Source organism: Lissotriton helveticus, chromosome 2_1, assembly GCF_964261635.1.
Source record: "Lissotriton helveticus chromosome 2_1, aLisHel1.1, whole genome shotgun sequence".
Lineage (NCBI taxonomy): Eukaryota > Metazoa > Chordata > Amphibia > Caudata > Salamandridae > Lissotriton > Lissotriton helveticus.
The window spans coordinates 1478244971-1478265449 of NC_136059.1; positions in this window are offsets into that span (position 1 = coordinate 1478244971).

Here is a 20479-nt window from a genome sequence, read left to right on the forward strand (position 1 = left end):
AAAACCATAGGTTATAGACCATATATAGTTAGGAATTAGCATTTACAAAACCTTGAAAATTCACTGAAAAAACCATAGGTTATAGACCATATATAGTTAGGAATTAGCATTTAAAAAACCTTATTTTACTCACACAAAACCATTGAAATTCCATATATAGTTAGTTGTACTAACTATATATCGCGCACCCGCAATCCACTGCTGATCATGTCACATATTACATCATTCATGACATGGTCAGTGACATCACTGATGACATCACTGATGACATCTCAAATGGCATCACTGATGACATCGCTGATGACATCTCAAATGACATCACTGATGACATCACTGATGACATCTCAAATGACATCACTGATGACATCACTGATAACATCTCAAATGACATCACTGATGACATCTCAAATGACATCACTGATGACATCACTGATGACATCTCAAATGACATCACTGATGACATCACTGATGACATCTCAAATGACATCACTGATGACATCACTGATAACATCTCAAATGACATCACTGATAACATCTCAAATGACATCACTGATGACATCTCATTTGACATCAATGGTCACATCACTGATGATATCATTCATGTGACAATACAATGCATCTCCTCACACTTTAATATAACCTCTGTTACACCCAGTGTTAAATACAGAATATATTTTTTTAAACAATTGACACACCAATACTAGTTACTACATACGCACTCACTGATTCCTACGTCTACACACACATTCACTCATTCACCCATACAATCATTCATACATACAATCACTCATCTTTACAACACTATCATATGCACTCATACACCCTATACAGACACTCACACTCTGCCACTCATCCTTGGAGTTACTCACACACCTAGTCAGTCCTGTAAAGAATCAATCACACTTCCATTTTCTAATCTATACAGTTAAACATAGAGTACCTTACATTTTCAAACATATTCTAACACATACTTACTCTCTTATAAATCATTGATACAAGAACACATTGATCTGCACAGAGTCACACATCTCCCAGCCAGCCACACACACACTCAGTCTCCCATACAAATACTTGGACAATCAATCAATAACCCATATAGTTACTCATATAGCTACTGATCAACACATGCAGCAGTTTACAGAATACCAGACATAATGATGCACAAATTAAGACAGTTTAGTCACTAACCTATGCATTCAGTGAGACACATTTAATCACTCACTCATACAGTCAGTCACGCACCTACTAAAACCTTCATTCAGACACTTATACATCCACTCATTCAGTTGTGATGTGATGTCATCAGTGATGTCATTTGAGATGTCATCAGTGATGTCATCAGTGATGTCATTTGAGATGTCATCAGTGATGTCATCAGTGATGTCACTGACCATGTCATGAATGATGTAATATGTGACATGATCAGCAGTGGATTGCGGGTGCGCGATATATAGTTAGTACAACTAACTATATATGGAATTTCAATGGTTTTGTGTGAGTAAAATAAGGTTTTTTAAATGCTAATTCCTAACTATATATGGTCTATAACCTATGGTTTTTTCAGTGAATTTTCAAGGTTTTGTAAATGCTAATTCCTAACTATATATGGTCTATAACCTATGGTTTTTTCAGTGAATATATATATATATATATATATATTACCTACTGGCGGTCGCCAGTAGGTATATATAGTTAGGATTTTTTCTCTATGGGATTTTTGAAAATTCTATGTCTAATAACTTTGGCGTTTGTGGACGGAATTGGCTGAAAATTTCAGGAAAATGGCACATTTTGTTTCTGAGCAGCCCTTGAAAATTCGGGGGGGGTTCGTCAAGGGGGGGCCGAGAAAAAAGGGGGGTCCCAAAACGTGTTTTTAACATTGAGTTTTCCATAGGGCGGTTGGCCTCACTTTTAGCCCGAACGGCTGAATGGATTTGCACGAAACTTGGCAAAATTGTAGGGACTGGTAGCCCGATGTGCCTTTTGTAGGTCTCAATATATGTGCTACAGTGGATTTTGAGAAATTACCGTTTAAAAAAAGATATATAGCTGTAACAGCGGACCGGGCAGCGCTCCAGTACGCGTACTTTTCGCGCAACGGAGCTTTGTGAAGCGAAGCTGATTGGTTCTCCGGCGTCTGTAAACATTCCAAACAGTCCGTAGCGGCCGCCATCTTGTCTGTCGGTAGGATCGAGAGACAAGAGGAGGCCAAAGCGGAGGGGCAAATGACCATAAGGGGGCACAGTAGATCCTCGCTGACCCCCTAGGTTTGATGTGGAGGTTTTAAAAGGGCCCCGCGGGGCAAAAAAAAAAAATAATAATAATAATCGAACGGCTGAATGGATTTGCACGAAACTTGGCAAAATATTAGGGCCTGGTAGCCCGATGTGCCTTTGCTAGGTCTCAATATATGTGCTCCAGTGGATTTTGAGAAATTAACGTACAAAAAAAGATATATATCTGTAACAGCGCTCCGCTTCGCGTACTTTTCGCGTTACGGAGCTTTGCGAAGCTGATTGGTTCTCCGGCGTCTGTCAACATTCCAAACAGTCCGTAGCGGCCGCCATCTTGTCTCTCGGTAGGATTGAGAGACAAGAGGAGGCCAAAGCGAAGGGGGAAATGACCATAAGGGGGCATAGTAGATCCTTCCTGACCTCTTAGGTTTGATGTACCATTTTGCCAAGTTTGGTGTAATTCCGTACAGCCATTCAGGCTGTAGACGTATGTAAATGTCCTATGGAAAATTGCATGGGGAAAACACATTTGAAAGTGTTGAAATTTAGAACCAATTAAAATGTTACTTTGGTTTTGTATTTGTGTGTGATGAAAGTTAATTGGTTATGTATATATGTCAAATGAGAGGAAACCACAGCCATTTTGTGATACTACTGTCTGAGGTACATTTGTGAGGAATTTTTGGTGGTGAATTTCTGGTGTTTGATTTACACAGTACTAACACTTCTCCTACTTTTAAAAAGGTGAGTTGTTAATTTGTAAGGGGCACTATGTTGTACACTTGAAGATAATTTGAAAAATGTTTTCTGTTATTTATTTGCAGTCCTTCTGTTATACTAAATACTTGATAAAGTTAGTTTTATATTATGTATTACTAAAAACGATAAATGAAAGTGATTATTTTTTTCTGCAATTTACAGCAAGCAATTTCAAAATAAAATGGCTCACAATGAAGAGACCGTGGCAATTTCTTTTGAATTGTCCACTACATTGATTGAAATTGAGAGCACCAATAATGAAATATTGTCACAAGGAGGAGATGACTTGTATGATTCCATTAGATTGATTGAAATGGACAGCACCAATAATGAAATATTGTCACAAGGAGATGACTTGAATGATTCCACTACATTGATTGAAATTGAGAGCACCAATAATGAAATATTGTCACAAGGAGGAGATGACTTGTATGATTCCATTAAATTGATTGAAATGGACAGCACCAATAATGAAATATTGTCACAAGGAGGAGATGACTTGAATGATTCCACTACATTGATTAAAATTGAGAGCACCAATAATGAAATATTGTCACGAGGAGATGACTTGAATGATTCCACTACATTGATTGAAATTGACAGCACCAATAATGAAATATTGTCACAAGGAGGAGATGACTTGAATGATTTTTTTGATCAATCTGTTGATGGCGAATTTATCGAATGTTTGGAGACCATAGAGTTAGAAGAATCATCATTGCAGACTTTTCATGAGGAAATTGCTGATGAGGACATGTTACTAGTTCTTTCAAATTTAGAAAATTCTGAAGAATAAATTTATATTTAGAAATCAAAAATTGTTTGAGACATTATTCATTTTTATTTTTAATTTATGAGGTTGTAGCGAAGTGATTGTGGTATAAAATGAGACTTATAGTATAGAGTGCAACATTTTTATGTTACATGGTAAGTTTACTCATATTTACTTCCCTTCTGCCACTATATTATCTCCAATGTGTATTTGACATCTCTTCTTCATCTCCGGCCTCCTTTCTCTCACTGTGTGTCTCCGATGCATCTTATCGCTGCTATTTTGTGTAATTACAGAAGAGAGTAAAATAAAATAGTTCGGAACGTGAAAAGGGGGCAAAGTAGAGTACCCCTCACCCCCTAGGCCTTTTTAGGCGGTCCCAAAAGGATCAGTTTCTGCTTTCCTGAGAGATTATGGTATGAGTTCCATATACCACAATAATTTGCATTACAACATGCAAGATATCTATCTCCTATTACCAACTTTTGGAGATATTCGCGCTAAGCGCGATTATCTCCAAAAGCTAACACCTGCCCTGAGCAGTTCTTAGCCATGTTATCCAATGGGAGGTGGATAACATGGCTAAGAGCATTAGCTCGGTAATGCATGAATATCGCTGACTTTTTAGCGATATTCATGCATTGCGGCCGTTTATTATCGCATTTGCGATAAACCTTGATAATAGCAAGGTTTATCTTCGATAATTTCTGACGATGCTTAGCGGTAAAAAATTTGTTGGTAAGCATCGTTAGCGATAAATATCGCTTAACTTTGGTAATATGCACCAACGTCTGTTAACGTTCGATTCGAAGGAAATGAGGAAGTGTTGAAAAACATTGTCTGCGCCATCTTGCCTTTTTTGAAATGCCACACTTTTGTCGTGCACGGCAGCCATTTTAAATGCCTTGACCAGACCCACTCTCTGCACGCTGTCGATTCGTAGCATGGCTCCCCACCCTCGCAAGCATCTTCCCCAGGCACTGGTCACCCCCGCTCTCGGTCTTATGCATCAGCAATAAACCTCCCCCCATCTGCGCTGCTCTTCCCTGAAAATCACACTCTGTGCCCGCCCGACACCTCCCTTTCGCCCTATTCACTACCGCACCCTCTGACACTCCTCTTCCTCTGTGTCCGATTGTCCAGGCTATCACCTAGCCCTGCAGATGTAGTTTATGGCTCCAGCTGTAAAGAATCACCCCTCTTTAAAGGAGTTATAGTAGATCAAGGCTCACACCCGATGAGATCCGTCACACCACACGTGTTCCTACTATCTGAAAACCATCCTGTATTGTGATTGGGGAGGGGACCGAGCCTGAAGCGGAAGATTCCAGGAATGACTCTTTGTACATCAAAGTTTTTACAATTATGTGTCACATTAAAAATATATAGCACTCCAACAAAGTAGTAGGAATATAAAACTTTAATAACATATAAATATATACAACAAAACAAAAACAGTAAAAACATTTAAACAACGAAGAGACCGTGGCAATTTCTTTTGAATTCCTGATGAGGACATGTTACTAGTTCTTTCAAATTATGAAAATTCAGAAGATGTTGCCTGGGGGTGGGTCGTCAGAAGCAGTCTGTTGTGCGAATAGTTCCAAGGCAGCAGAACGCGCTGAAATCTAGATGGCACGAAAGTGATGTCTAGCAAGTTGCCGCCCAGCAAATAACGGCGTGGGGCGCCGCGGGGGTGAGTGAGTCCAGTAGGCACCACAGCTATTCTTACCGGCATTGCAGAATTACTGCTGGGGACAATGCCTGTGCTGTAGCAGGGTCACAGCAGAAACAAAAAGGATTCTGTTGAAGATGTTGTTGGTTTTCAATTTGAAAACAGTTCTGGTGTCAACTGCTATGCTAATGTAGTGGTTAATGTTTTGTTTTCTCTAGAAAATGTAAAAGAGGGGGAGGCAGTCCAAAGTTCCGTTAAAAGGGCAAAGGAAAGGATCGGTGGTTTGAACTATCAGTCAAAAAGGGTAGGGGGTGCAACAATTTTTCCTACCGGGTCACACTGTGCTTTCACCGGAACTGAGGTCTGCAGGATTCTAGTAATTCAAAGTGAGGCTGGCGCCAGCATGGGAGCACCGACGTCCTGCTGATACAGTTTCGTCACTCCACGGGCGATCATGGCAGTCATTCCCCATCGGGGGTCGGAGACTCCCGCGGCTCCTGTAGAATCTTCAAGGTCGTGGAGGACTACGGTGGTGGAGTCAACCAGTGACCGGGCCATTTCTTTATGCTGGGCCCGCTCTTGCCAGGTCGACTGCCATTTTGAGAGTTCGGTAGCTACTGGCGATCGCGGGGTCAAATGAGCGGACGGGCTCCACCCTGCCGGGCGAGACGTTGCAGCATGGCCACAGTGGAAGAACCCTTTTCCGGGCGCCTGGAGCGCTGAGGGTGCAGCTGGGAAGCCTCCACCTGGGGAGGCGGGAGAGGCCTGTTCGCATCGTCTCTCCCTCCCAGTGCACCCCACGGCGTCTCGCTTGAGATTTGTTATGGCCGGACCAGGCGATGAGGACGAGGGGGGGGGGGTCGGAGGCATGTGCAAGACATCCCCCCCCAGTGTTGTCGCAGCCATTATTCAAGACAGAAGAAGGGTCCCGTCCGTCTTCGGGCCGGGCTTCCGGTGGATGTCGGCCGGACGCCCCTGGCTCTGGCCCCATGAACGGGTTCCTTGGTTTATCGGCTGCAGCCGGATCCCGTCGGCCTCGGCCCCCCGACCGTTGGTGGCCGGACCGGAAGAGCATGTGGCGGGACTACCTGAAACTGTCAAGGGCCACCGCGGCCGGACTGGGAGAGAGAGGGGAGGGTCAAGGAGATATTCCCCCCCCCTGCAACTCTTCAGCGTTGTAAAGGCAATCCCTTGGCCGTGTCCCGCTGGCCTCGGCCTCTCCTCCGGCTACACCCTACGTTAGGATCTCCTGGCCGAGGCGTGGCAGCAGGACCCGCCTTATATGGGCTGCTCCCGGCTGGGCGTAGCCGCAACCCTGCCCCACCTTAGAAGTTTCCAGAGTGGGGGCGGATGTTCTACTGACTTGCATTTTCCCTAGTCTATCGATTTTTTTGGCGTGGCAGGCGGTGGGACAGCGAGGGGTGATTTGGTTTCTCTTACTGTTTTTCTGGTCTCTCACCACTGGCATATTTTAACGTTTTCTTGTTTCTAGGACATTAATAGGTTTTATCATTACGTTATGTTATCGTTTCTTTGTTCGTTGTTTAATAAAAGTTCATGTTCATCAGTGGCCTACTGATTTTCGTTTTCCTATTCTTTTCTTTCCAGGTTGTTTCATGCTAAAGTTTCTGTTAACAGGATACAGTGATCACTTCGTTATTATTGCATATGTCCTTTTCACTAGGGGTGCTCTCTGGTCGGGCCAGATGACGTATCTCTAGTAAATGGTCCGGGTGAAACAGGTGCATCAATCAGTGGGGAGTAGATAGGCATGACAGATTACAACGGGGGAGAAAGGTCCGCATTACGTACCCTTTCACTATTTGCAAAGATTTTCCTACGTATATTTGCAAACAGGGAATACCTCCATAAAGAACCAATTCCCAAACAGTCAATGTTTGGGGAAACAATCAATCAATGAGGAACGAAATAGGCACGACGTGTTAAAGGTTTGCGTTACCTACCCTTCACTATCTGCAAAGGGAGAGAGAATATTCCTATTCTTCCTCGTTTGCAGGCAGAGAAGATTCTTAAGAGAATCAACTTCGAACAATTCAATGCTCGATTCAAACAATCAACAAGGGGTACTGTGAACACAAATGAACGCCACTTATGTACATACACATTGGTATTATCAACAGGTTGTTCCTAATGTTTCTATTTTAGGGAGGTCAAAAAGAGATCCCATTAGTGGCCTACTGATTTTGCTCGATTCCTTTTGTTTTTTTACACGATTTTTCGCTATCTGCAAAGACTAAACAGAGTATTGCGACTCTGTGCTTGTTTGTAAATAGAGAATGAACCAAAGAGAACAATCAATCAAATGGAGAGAGAAGCAGGCACGACGGATTACAACGGGGGCAACGGGGGCAAAGGCCTGCGTTAACCACCCTTCACTATCTGCAAAGAGAGAGTACTCCTAATAGAAATGAGGGGTGGGGGGCAGCATTCAAAGCAGATCAGTGTGCATAAACACGAAAATGTTTTTACTTACCACGTACTTGACATTCGACAGCTTATGATATTTGCTATTAAAAAACCATTGAAATTCACTGAAAAAACCATAGGTTTTAGACCATATATAGTTAGGAATTAGCATTTAAAAAACCTTATTTTACTCACACAAAACCATTGAAATTCCATATATAGTTAGTTGCACTAACTATATATCGCGCACCCGCAATCCACTGCTGATCATGTCACATATTACATCATTCATGACATGGTCAGTGACATCACTGATGACATCACTGATGACATCTCAAATGACATCACTGATGACATCACTGATGACATCTCATTTGACATCATTCTTGTGCTAATACGATAAACCTCTTCAGACTCTAATATAACCTTAGATACACTCAGTGTATACAGACACTCACACACTGCCACTCATCCATGGAGTTACTCACACACCCAGTCACTCATGCAAAGAAACAATCTCACCTCCATTTCTTCAACTATACAGTTAAACACACCTTACTTATTGAAACATATACTAACACATATTTACTCTCTTATACAATCCCTGATACAAGTTCACAATGATCGATACAACCACTCACTCATTCAGTGGCTCTCATGCACAGTTATTTATATATGCCAACTCTCACATGTACTGTGTTTAACATATGTACTTACTATGACATGTAGCATTGAGATATCCATTCACTCATCAATACACTCATGCACACAGTCAACTGCCCATGTAGCTGTTTCCACATGCAGTCTTGAACTCATACACCTAGTGAATAAACTGCTCACACATCTATGCATAGAGTCACACACCTTCCAGCCACCCCCACACAAACTCAATCTCCCATAGAAATACTTGGGCAACCAATTAATAACACATATAGCCTCTCGTATAGCTAATGATCAACACATGCAGCAGTTTACATCACAACAGACATAATGATGCACAAATTAAGACAGTTTAGTCACTAACCCATGCATTCAGTGAGACACATTTAATCACTCACTCATACAGTCAGTCACGCACCTACTAAATCCTTCATCCAGACACTTATACATCCACTCATTCTTCAATATGTAAGACATATTTTAACTTTACAGAAACATACAGTCACTGGATGTTGTCATCAGTGATGTCATCAGTGATGTCATTTGAGATGTCATCAGTGATGTCATCAGTGATGTCATTTGAGATGTCATCAGTGATGTCATCAGTGATGTCACTGACCATGTCATGAATGATGTAATATGTGACATGATCAGCAGTGGATTGCGGGTGCGCGATATATAGTTAGTGCAACTAACTATATATGGAATTTCAATGGTTTTGTGTGAGTAAAATAAGGTTTTTTAAATGCTAATTCCTAACTATATATGGTCTATAACCTATGGTTTTTTCAGTGAATATATATATATATATGGTCTGTTTCCTGCCAGTAGAGACAGTGAGATAGTATGAGCACAAACACACATAGTGGAGGCAGAGACAGACATGGTAGATGACATGTAACATCCTGGTCATGTGCCTAAGATCACACTGTGAGTCAAGCTTAATTTTAAATTAATCTGGGTGAATAATTTGCTTAGTTGATGTGTTTAAAAATATGGGAATACATGTATTCTTGAAGTCAGTTGGGCTTTATGATATGTACTAGTAGAGAATCTTAGGCAGCATGTCTGTTAGGCCTCTTAGTTCACAAATAGGCTCTAAGCTGTGCAATAAAGATCCAGGGTGTGCTGACAGTGAGATAGTATGAGCACAAACATACATAGTGGAGGCAGAGACAGACATGGTAGATTACATGTAACATCCTGGTCATGTGCCTAAGATCACACTGTGAGTCAAGCTAGATTTTAAATGAATCTGGGTGAATAATTTGCTTAGTTGATGCGTTTAAAAATATGGGAATACATGTATTCTTGAAGTCAGTTAGGCTTTAGGATATGTACTAGTAGAGAATCTTAGTAAGCATGTCTGTTAGGCCTCTTAGTTCACAAATAGGCTCTAAGCTGTGCAATAAAGATCCAGGGTGTGCTGTTGAAATGAAAAAGGAATGTTGTGTCTTGCTTATATATATATGGTCTGTTTTTTGCCAGTAGAGACAGTGAGATAGTATGAGCACAAACACACATAGTGGAGGCAGAGACAGACATGGTAGATTACATGTAACATCCTGGTCATGTGCCTAAGATCACACTGTGAGTCAAGCTTGATTTTAAATGAATCTGGGTGAATAATGTGCTTAGTTGATGTGTTTAAAAATATGGGAATACATGTATTCTTGAAGTCAGTTAGGCTTTAGGATATGTGGAGAAGTGTGGCTCACCGGTTAGAGGAGGCAGACCCTGATGCAGAGGTCAGACCCGGGACCAGGGTTCAACTCCCGACGCGGCAGGGTCTTGAGCTCATAATGTCCACGGACTCGATAATTCTCGCCTGGGTGCCTACTCGAATCGTGGGTTCACACTCTGCAACTCTGGGCAATAGCTTGCTTAATCTCCACTACGGCCCCACAACAATGGGATACCTGGTCTTCACCTTGGGGATGCCCAGTAGGGGTAATCTCGCAGGGAAAGACCAGGACGGGTTCCCAAAGCAAGCGCCTTGAGACCTTACGGTGATAAGGCGCTATACAAGAGCGTATGATTACGATTATGATTACGATTACTAGTAGAGAATCTTAGGCAGCATGTCTGTTAGGCCTCATAGTTTACAAATAGGCTGTAAGCTGTGCAATGAAGATCCAGGGTGTGCTGTTGAAATGAAAAAGGAATGTTGTGTCTTGCTTATATAAATATGGTTTGTTTTTTGCCAGTAGAGACAGTGAGATAGTATGAGCACAAACACACAAAGTGGAGGCAGAGACAGACATGGTAGATTACATGTAACATCCTGGTCATGTGCCTAAGATCACACTGTGAGTCAACCTTGACTTTAAATGAATCTGGGTGATTAAGTTGCTCAGTTGATGTGTTTAAAAATATGGAAATACATGTATTCTTGAAGTCAGTTAGTCTTTAGGATATATACCAGTAGAGAATCTTAGGCAGCACGTCTGTTAGGCCTCTTAGTTCACAAATAGGCTCTGAGCTGTGCAATAAAGATCCAGGGTGTGCTGTTGAAATGAAAAAGGAATGCTATGTCTTGCCTATATATATATATATATATATATATATATATATATATATATATATATATATATATATATATATATATTCACTGAAAAAACCATAGGTTATAGACCATATATAGTTAGGAATTAGCATTTAAAAAACCTTATTTTACTCACACAAAACCATTGAAATTCCATATATAGTTAGTTGTACTAACTATATATCGCGCACCCGCAATCCACTGCTGATCATTTCACATATTACATCATTCATGACATGGTCAGTGACATCACTGATGACATCACTGATGACATCTCAAATGACATCACTGATGACATCACTGATGACATCTCAAATGACATTACTGATGACATCACATCACAACTGAATGAGTGGATGTATAAGTGTCTGAATGAAGGTTTTAGTAGGTGCGTGACTGACTGTATGAGTGAGTGATTAAATGTGTCTCACTGAATGCATAGGTTAGTGACTAAACTGTCTTAATTTGTGCATCATTATGTCTGGTATTCTGTAAACTGCTGCATGTGTTGATCAGTAGCTATATGAGTAACTATATGGGTTATTGATTGATTGTCCAAGTATTTGTATGGGAGACTGAGTGTGTGTGTGGCTGGCTGGGAGATGTGTGACTCTGTGCAGATCAATGTGTTCTTGTATCAATGATTTATAAGAGAGTAAGTGTGTGTTAGAATATGTTTGAAAATGTAAGGTACTCTATGTTTAACTGTATAGATTAGAAAATGGAAGTGTGATTGATTCTTTACAGGACTGACTAGGTGTGTGAGTAACTCCAAGGATGAGTGGCAGAGTGTGAGTGTCTGTATAGGGTGTATGAGTGCATATGATAGTGTTGTAAAGATGAGTGATTGTATGTATGAATGATTGTATGGGTGAATGAGTGAATGTGTGTGTAGACGTAGGAATCAGTGAGTGCGTATGTAGTAACTAGTATTGGTGTGTCAATTGTTTAAAAAAATATATTCTGTATTTAACACTGGGTGTAACAGAGGTTATATTAAAGTGTGAGGAGATGCATTGTATTGTCACATGAATGATATCATCAGTGATGTGACCATTGATGTCAAATGAGATGTCATCAGTGATGTCATTTGAGATGTTATCAGTGATGTCATTTGAGATGTTATCAGTGATGTCATCAGTGATGTCATTTGAGATGTCACCAGTGATGTCATCAGTGATGTCATTTGAGATGTCATCAGTGATGTCATCAGTGATGTCATTTGAGATGTCATCAGTGATGTCATCAGTGATGTCACTGACCATGTCATGATTAATGTAATATGTGACATGATCAGCAGTGGATTGCGGGTGCGCGATATATAGTTAGTACAACTAACTATATATGGAATTTCAATGGTTTTGTGTGAGTAAAATAAGGTTTTTTAAATGCTAATTCCTAACTATATATGGTCTATAACCTATGGTTTTTTCAGTGAATTTTCAAGGTTTTGTAAATGCTAATTCCTAACTATATATGGTCTATAACCTATGGTTTTTTCAGTGAATTTCATTGGTTTTTTAAAAGCTAATATCTATAGCTGTAAAATGTATTCTTCTTTAAATCCAAAAATATATTTTATATGTTTATTAATAATTTTTTTTAAATATTTTTTTTGTTTCGCTCCCGGTCCGCGAACCGGGAAGCTTCCCGTTAGCTCAATTTGATTCCGCGACCCGGTCCGCGAACCGGTAAGAAATCAACATAGTGACGGTATCGCGTTGCCGCGTAATGCGTCTTATGACGTACTGCGTTAGCGCACCCGGAAGTGCCCCGGGGCGCGGACCGAGGCGCGAAACGCAGCTCCCCGGAAGCGATCCGCGGCGCGAAAGCGCGACGTATCGCGTTGCCGCGAAATGCGTCTTGTGACGTATTGCGTTAGCGCACCCGGAAGTGTCCCGGGGCGCGGACCGAGGCGCGAAGCGGAGCGACCCGGAAGCTAACCGGGGAGCGTTCCGCAGCGCGTAACATGAGCGTGAGAGGTCATGTGACTTGTTAATAAAACTTTTCATTGGTTCATTTCACTTTTGGTTTCATAATGATGGAAGGCTAGGTCAGGTGACTTAAAAATAACACTTTTCATTGGTTGAGAAGTATTGTTTTTTCCCAAATGATGAAAACCCCTCCTTCTTTCCTCATTCTGACTTTCATCATTGTGAGAGGAAGACCTATTTTGCTTGTTGGAAAATGGCTTCATTGGTAGCTTCAGCTGGTGGACCCCCACCACCACCACCACCTCCTCATGGGAAGAGAGGACCACCTCCCCAGGTCCTGACCAACACTGAGGAGGAAGAGGAAGAAATGGATGAGGAGGGAGAAGAACCACAATTTTTAGAAGAGTTGCCCCGGGTTTCCAGAAAGAAAGCCAGTTTCATCTGGCAGTTTTTTTCAATACCTCGTGGCCAAAAAAAAGTCAATGCGAGGTATGTCACCTGCCTCATATGCAAGGAACAATTGTCCAGAGGGACGGACAAAAAATATAGCTATGGAAATTACACAATGCACAGGCACATGACAAGGAAACATCCCCTAAATTACAGCCGGGCGGAAATAAGGGATATGCACGACAATCCAAGACCAACTCCTGTGGCCAGACCAACAATACCGATTTCTCTAACACCAGAAGAGGCACGGGAAACTGTGCCAAATATTCAAGAACATTTTGGGCACATGATTCACTTATGTATGCACTGTCGTGCATTATTAGCTTGTGGCAACATGAGCATCAATGCACTCAACCTGGCATATGAACACCATGATTGCCCTAACCGCCCCCAGTAATTTTTTTTTGCTCCTGTTGAGCCCTTTTCAATGCCTGTTTTTTGTTGTTTCCCCCCCCCCAAAAAAAACCAAAAAAAATATAAAATCGTTCAAAAAATAAAAAAAAAACAAAAAATAAAAAAAAATAAAAAAAAAATATAAAACAACAAAAATATTTAAAAAAAAGTTCTTTTCAGAACTACCTTCCCTTTCCAAAAAAATTGCTAGAATGTTTAGCACTCTGGCAAGCTCTATTTCTTTTGGTTCGCTTCCGGGTTAGCTTCCCGGTACGCGGACCGGGAGCTAACCAAAAAAAAAAAAAAAGTGTAAGTATAAGGAAAGGAAACAGAGAGTGATGTTAAAAGAAAGACAGCTATAGGGAGTAAAGAAGAGATACTGTTTAATAGATCTATTTACCGAAGAAAAAACAGAAGAGGGTATAATTGTGAAAAACAAAATAGATAACGAAGTGAAAGAAAAAAAAAGAGAGTATAACATTAACAAAGAAGAGTTTCTTGGAGAATGTGAGTGAATGTTCAAAATAAGATTAAAACATGAGGAATAACAGAGAGAAAAAATAGAAAACAGAAAACAAAAAATAACAGAAAAAGATTAATTGAAACAGCAAAGAAATGTAATTAACATAGAGCCATATCATCAACATAGGCAATAAAAGTTTTGCAGCTTTTATTGGCAGAAATGTGTCGCTAAAGCTGCTTTTGTGGCAGAAAACTGCCACTAAAACCACTTTTGCACCACTTTTCTGCCAATAAAAAGAGCAATAATTTTATTGGCTGTGTTCATAATATTCCCCTTAGTGTGCTTCAACTACACAGAGAAAGCATTATGAACAAGAAGTGATAGAGTGATCAGTCAAAGACACTAAGAGTAATAGAGACGCAGTGAGTGAACAAGAGTGAGGAACTATGAGAAGAGAGGGACTGAGAAAAAGAGTGGAAGGAGTTGAGTAAGTAGGTAATAGAGAAAGGAATGAGGGAAGTAGCAAAGGCAGGAAACTGAGGGTTAAAGAAATGAAGCAGTGGAACTAATAGTAGTTAAATGTGATAGAAATGTAACGAAAACAGTACAAAATATTTACCTTATAATTGTCGTTAAATTACTCACTTTTTGTTTTTATACTTTCAATCTGTGAAAGAGAGAACAAACATTTGAAAAATATTAAAACATGTATTTAAAAATTAGAAAAGACAAGGGAAAAGATTGAAGGACAAACAGTTTTTCAACAACTTTGACACTTACAGAAGCTTCTGCTTCTCCAGGCCCCCTACACAGTCCTAAAGATATACATTTTAAACTAACAGTATCTTGATGCAGATGAAGTGAGGCCTATCTTAAAACATGGTGCATCTTTGGCATTGCTGTTGTTTCAGAAAAGTGTCGCAAGACACTAAAATTTTAAATAATTGCTTCAGGATGCCAATAAGATGTCTACTATCCAGAGGTTTGTTTCAGGTGAGGCCTACTCAGGGTTGCAGATGAGATTTACACTTGTTGAAGAGTACAGAGGAGATAATACATGTGAAGGTCTACCAATGAAGTGAGTCATGTCCACTGCACTCTTCAACAAAGTCCAAACCTCCTATGTTTCCCTGGACAGACCTAAACTTGATCTGCACAATGTGATTCGTAATGATAGGAAACACAGGTGATGTAATTGAAATACGTGCAATTTATTTTGCTCATTTCACAATCACATCACTTGTGTTTCCTTTGCTTAGGTATCTCATTGTGCAGATGTAGTCTAGCATATGAAAGAATACGCAGAAGTGCAGCACTGCATGCAACAACTTTGACACTTACAGAAGCCTCACCTTCTCCATGCCTCCTACACAGTTCTACATATACATCATAAATGCAAACAGTACAGAATTAATTATACATGTTAAATGGTTTATTTTTGCTGTTCTCAGAATGTATCAAATTTCACTAAAAACAGTGACTTGAAGGTATTCATCATGTAACAGCGGGGAAAAAAAAACACAATCAAAATGATTGTGTTTAAAAAACCCATACAACATCAGAAATCAAAATTCAGAACTCCTTAAAGTTAACTTACTTTCCATGACGTCCAAGGATGTCCTATGAACAGCTTACACTCTTTTGTGCTGTTATTACTTTCAGCCGGCACTTTCTGAAAGAAAATCTCCATCGTTTTTAAAAACACGTTACATGCAATAAATGACTTCTTGCTCTCTACCACAAGTTTCCACAAGGCCAAATCTGGTCAGAGCCATTTATAACTCTTGGATTTCTTGTAAGCCAATCCCGTCATTTGGCATTTCCGCAACTTTCAGAATTAAAGTGTTGAAGATCATTTTCACAATCCTGGAATAGTAATATCTTCCCCTTCTTGCTCAGTCATGTTCTACATTTCCTATGACACTGATACTGCTTACTATGAAGCAGACTTACACTACCTCTATGACTACTTCAATTATTTAATTCTCTACATCACTTTTAATCACAAAGCAATGTAAAACAGTAGACAGCATTGCAGACTTACATTCCCTCTACTCCATGTTTTGATTGGCTGCTTCAATTAGCTTATAAAAAGAAACAGTTTTTTCTGAACTCATTCAAAGTGCACGTATTTCTCCATGACGTCCAGTCCTATGGTTAGAAGTTATGTCTCTGAACTACACTTATCCTCAAGGCCAAATTGTGTAGGAGCCATTAGAACTTCTTGAAATTCCACAGAGCACATCCCGAGATTATTTCCCTAAAATTTTGGTTTTAAAAACACCAGGTAAGAGTTTTTAAGGTCATACAGCAATTTTTTTTTGAAAATTAAAACAGAATCATTGCAGAATGACCAGCCATTTCTAGACTTTAAATAAGCTGTGTAATGTCCTGATGTTATTGAAGGGCCGTCTTGATATATAATTGCTGCAGTTACAAAAGTCCTTCCTGATATTGACAACTGCGAAGCTACAAAATTTTTAATTAAAGTTGTCAATTTTGTTCCATCAGGCCTACATCGTTGGAACATTAAAATGACATACTGGCCATATGTTCGTATAAATAATGTGGACATCATTTCAGATTTACATTGGCTACACTCCATGTTGTGATCAGCTGCTTTTACTAGCTTATTAAAGGAGACTGATTTACTGTCTGGCAAAGTTAAATATATAAATCTTTCTGAGTCTACACTAGTAGTACTTGATACCATACAGTTCTCGCAGTCATGCTGCCATTGATAAGAAAGCCCAAACAGCTGATCTACATCTACACCTTCAGCATGTAATACATCAAGCATATACATTAAAAACTCCTGACAATCTTGCTGAATATTTTGGGAGAATTGTGTTTGGCCTGAACATCTGTCTAACAGATTTCGAATTTCAGACACACTTTCTATGTTTCTTCTATCAGTGCTACATTTCTCTAACACAGAATTTAACAAACTGCAAAATCTTTGATCAGAATTGACCACAATCTCTTCTTTTACATTTTCTAGAGAAAACAAAACATTAACCACTACATTAGCATAGCAGTTGACACCAGAACTGTTTTCAAACTGAAAACCAACAACATCTTCAACAGAATCCTTTTTGTTTCTGCTTGTAATTTTAGGTTCATTGACTTTTTGTCTTTTTGCTACAACCTCCCCAGTATTGTTCTCATTTCTTCGTTTCCGGCCTACCACACGTTTCTCAAACAAAGGATACTGAGGCAAATGTGGCGCATACTCTCTTCTTAACCTATTGTATTCCTTAACACAATCTAGATCCGCACAAATGTTTGTGACATCACACTCAATCAAGTACAATCCCGATAAAGTTCTAACTCGTGACAATGCCACATATGCCATACCCTCCTTGAACACAGAACTGCCAATATTCACCAATGCACTGTCTACACTTAAACCTTGCGATTTATGAATTGTCACCGCATATGCCAAGCAAACAGGAAACTGCTTACGGCGAACATATAAGTCTTTTACAAGCAAAAATCTAGCAGAACAACGACCAATTAGCTGTACTTCCTCAATGCCATCAAATTTAATTTTTAAAAATTCAATTCCATCTCTATTTCTGTATTTCACAAAATCAACAACATTACCCATTGATCCATTTACCAGACCTCTTTCAACATGTAAATTCCTTCTTAAAATTATACGGCAGTTCAAGCACACATTCAGAGTCTTTTCAAAACCTGCAGTTTTAGATATACTCTTCTCTAATGAATCCAATTTTGTTTTCAGATTCTCAGACAAAATAATTGTTGATCCCATATGCTCTACTCTATCAATAGCTTCCAGTTTCACAATCTCTTGCTTTTCTAAATGCAACATTTTGTTGTTAAATTTGGCACATTCTGCAAGAGTTGGCATCAAACATATTCCAGATTTCTTCTCAGTAATTTTCTGAAAAATATTCTCAGGCACAACATCTTGTTCTGGATATAAATTTGACAGTAATCGTGCATGTAAAGCTTCTTTCCCATGCTCGGTCACTTTTCCAATTCTAACATCTTGTAGAATAGTCTTGTAAACTTCATCCTTTGCCTGACGCATATTTTAATGCAGTTCAGCATAATTGAAGTTTAACCATATATTGACGTTGCCAATGCTGCCTAGGCACTTCCTGGTATCTTCATGCGTGAGCATTTTGAACACAGGTTGCCCTTTCACTGGTGTCAGCTGCAGAAGATCTCTGAAAACAATGATGTGTTTGCCACCAAATAACACATCATACTCTGTTTTGAGAACTTCTTGCATCCTCAAATGCACAAAGGCAAGCATGACATTGGAAACCATGCTTACTTCGTCAATGATAAGAAGTTTCATTTTCCTCAAGATTCTTGAAACTTCAAAACAAGCATCTCCAGATAGCTTGTGATATTGTAATTTGTTGTCATGCTCCACTGGCAGCATCAGTAAACGATGTAAAGTAATCCCTTTAATATTATGTGCTGCCAGTCCAGTTGGAGCAGTGACAACACAAGACAGCGATGACTCTGTCCTTTCCTGCAAATAGCATGAAATTGCTTTAATGAGGAAACTTTTTCCAGTTCCCGCTTCTCCACTCACGTACAGTCGGACAGGCTTCAACGACGTACATGAGCACTCTTTCTTATCATGACTTAATCCATGATCAATTTGCATGGTAACTTCGTCATATATTTTCCTCTGCTCAACGTTGAGTTGTCTTTCCAACTCTTCTAAGTTAACCGCATCCTCTTGAGCATGTGCCATGGCTCTTTCCACTTCATTCATAGCAGTGGCAGCTTCATTTTCAATAACAGGTCCTCCTAGTGGATCCTGACTCAATGAAGCAGAACTCTGACTGTCCTGAGAACTGTCTCTGGCAATCTCGGCTGCAATCGTTGCTTCCTGCTCAATTTCCGCATTCAACATTTCTACATATTTGGGAAAAGCAGGACATTCTATGGTCTCCTTGGCGGCATTGAAAGAGTCTTCGTAACAGAGGAAATCTCCAAGCAGTTCCTCTTCTGCACGCCAAGGCTTGAAAAGTTGCAAAAGTGCTAAATAGAAAAACTCCTTTTTTTCAGGAGATTCGCCACTCAATTTTCGATGGTTTACCAAGTGGCATTTTCTTTGCTTGACCAGACATCCCTCACTTCCTATTACAGCATACACTCCTTTCTCAGTATCTTCTTTGATGTTCCTCTTGAATATGTAATTTTGAAGAACCTCATACAGACAAACATTGTCGAGGTGAATGCTTCGATTTGGATAATATGTATCCAACATGTTGGTCTTCAAAATGTCGGTACTGTTTGGCTCCTTTTCCGCCAAATACTCAATTTCCCGCACAGGTTTGAGAACTCGATTACGCGTTGCAGCAAGACCAAGACTCGCCCAAACGATACTCCTGGACTTGGCATAGAGACTTGCTGAAGACAACCGGTCAGAACATTCGTACGCTCCGATTTCTCGATGCGACAACATCTTCAGACTGAAACTGTACAACTTCTTGCTGAGGCTCTTTTCATGGGAAATGTCCTCCCACATATCCTTCAATTCTGTCTTCTCTTTTTTGGTGATGTAAGACGTCACATACCGAGCCACAGCCATACAGTTATCAGCCACAAACTGTATATCCATGTTAGCATTCCACATGGACAAAATCACCGGGTTGTAGTCGTTGATGTACTTGGAATCTTCGTTCCTCTTCAAATTGTAAGTGTTTTTAGGTGATTTCTTCATGACATTGTGTCGCAGCGAAGACATCAAACTGTTTACTCTTCCTTTAGAAATCACCGGTCGTGGAAAGCCGAAACGACATTTAGTGTAGAACTTGTCCTTGTTTCGGAATTTACGATGGCAGTACTTTCCACATCGATGGCTTTGGAAACGCAGAACTTTTTCTCTTAGGCTTTTCTTCTCCTTTGCGTTTGGAACAGCACACGTAGAATACTGTTGGATGAAACTCATCACTGAGTCTTCTGGATCCGTTCCAAATTTAGGTGCATCCTTGATCCACAGCAACATATGTATATGAGGAGCACCTCTTGCTTGGTACTCCTTTCTCCAGAAGAAATCCAACACCTCTCCAAGAGGTGGATTCTTCTTATTCATGATGAAAGACATCATAGCTTCAAATCTATGATTGAAGTACCTACATACATTGACTGGATCCAAAGAGCACAGTTCTCCG